Here is a 2,046-nt window from a genome sequence, read left to right on the forward strand (position 1 = left end):
GTTTATTTGCTAACTCTTCTGATTGGTTAGCGTAGTATGGGGACGGTCAATTTACATATTTGTCTATTATTAGGTAAGACTAGAGGCCCGGTGCACAAAAATTTGTGCACTCGGGGTTAGGGGGTCCCGCAGCCCAGCCTGTGCCCTCTCGCAGTCTGGGACCCCTTGGGGTGACCACTTGCTGGCTTAGGCCTGCTCCCTGGGGGATTGGGCCTAAGCTGGCAGTCAGACATCCCTCTGGCAGCCCGGCAGCCCTCGGGGGATGTCCATTTGCCAGGGGGGGGCAGACCTAAGCTGCAGTCAGACATCCTTAGCACTGCTGAGGAGGCAGGAGAGGCTCCCACCACCACTGCTATACTGGCAGCCATCAGCATGGCTTGTGGATGAGCAGAGCTCCTCCCACTTGAGAGCACCCTGACCACCAGAGGGCAGCTCCTGCATTGAGCGGCCTGGATGATGGGCTGATGGCTGTTTGCAGCTGGTCACACCCCCTTCAGGGTGGGGGTCCCACTGGGGTGCCTGGCCAGTCTGGGTGAGGGGCTGAGGACCGTTTTCAGGCTGGCAGGCGACTGAAGCTCCCAGCCTCTTTTTTTAAATTCTGGGATTTATTTACCTTCTATAGCTGTCACTAGAGCTGAGAGCTGGCTCCATCTCTGAGGCCCTGCTCCAGTTCTGAGGCCGCAGCTGGCTGAAAGCAGGTATCTGGGTTTGTTTAGCTTCTATAATTGAAACATTGTTGCTTCCGGAGCTTAGAGCTGGGCTGCAGCAGGCGGGGAACCTTGGCTTCCTCCATCACTGGAGCAAGCAAGCCTCATGTTCGCTTCAGCTGCGTGGCTTCCAGCTGCCATCTTTGTTGGTAGTTAATTTGCATATCCTGCTGATTAGCCAATGGGGAGCGTAGTGGAGGTATGGTCAATTACCATGTTTGTCTATTATTAGATAGGATACTGCCCATAGCATGTGACTCACCACAGAGTGTGCACGACACAGTGGTGCTGGCTGTTCACAGGCGCACACATGCCCTGTGACCACTGCAGTCCTTCCTCCCTGCAGCCCACTCCTGTCAGGCTATCCCCTCATTCCGCCCTTGTCACTTACATAGCTGCTTCCAGTGGTCAGCTCTCTGTCCTCAGCTAACCTGACTCATGTGCCCATTTGCTGCAGCTGCCCTGCCCTCTTCTTCAGCCATTCATCTCTTTGAGCCAAACAGTGCAGCCCTGGCCAGTTTGGATCAGTGGATAGTGAAGTGACCATGGAGTTAAGAGCTGCAGGAGGAGAGGGAGGGGCCTCGGGTTCAAGTCTGGTCAAGGGCACATACCTCAATTGCAGGCTCCATCCCCAGCCCTGGCCGGGGCGCACGCGGGAGGCAACCAATTGATGTGTCTCTCACATCCATGTTCTCTCTCTCTGTCTCTCGCCCTCCCTTCCACTCTCCTTAAAAATCAAGGGGAAAACAAGTCCTCAATGAGGCTGAACAACAGTGCGGGCCCAGGGCTCATTCCTTGGCCCGGGCTCCACCTGCACCTGTTCGCCGTGTCATCCTCCTGACTGCGGCTTCCCCACCAGCGAGGTGCCACTGACTCTCTAATTGGTGTCATCAGCCTTGATTTCTGTACTCCACCCCTCCCTCACCCCCAGCAGTGCCTAACAGACATCTGAAACCAAGCATCCAAAGCTGGGTCTCTCCTCCTATTAGCTATGGCCTCTCCGCCTTCCCCTTTGTTGATTACGGAGACCTCGGGGGCACCTATGAGTCCCCAGTAAATCCTGTGGGCTCTGCCTGCATATATGCTAGCACTTCCCTCCACCTCCACTGCCCCAGCCCGGTCTAGGCCCATGGCAGCCCAGAAGGATCCTGTGAAGATTGAGGTCCAATCGCATCCCTTCTCTCCACAACGTCATCGCTCCAGCCTCACTCGCAGTCCTCGCTGGGGCCCACAAAGCCCTGTACATCTGCCCCAGCTTCTACTTCACCTTCCACCTTCCCCCTGACTGCACTCCAGTCCCCTGGCCTCACCGTTCCTCCATCACCTCAGGACCATCCAC

The sequence above is a fragment of the Myotis davidii genome, unplaced genomic scaffold (assembly GCF_000327345.1).
Source record: "Myotis davidii unplaced genomic scaffold, ASM32734v1 scaffold207, whole genome shotgun sequence".
Taxonomy (NCBI): domain Eukaryota; kingdom Metazoa; phylum Chordata; class Mammalia; order Chiroptera; family Vespertilionidae; genus Myotis; species Myotis davidii.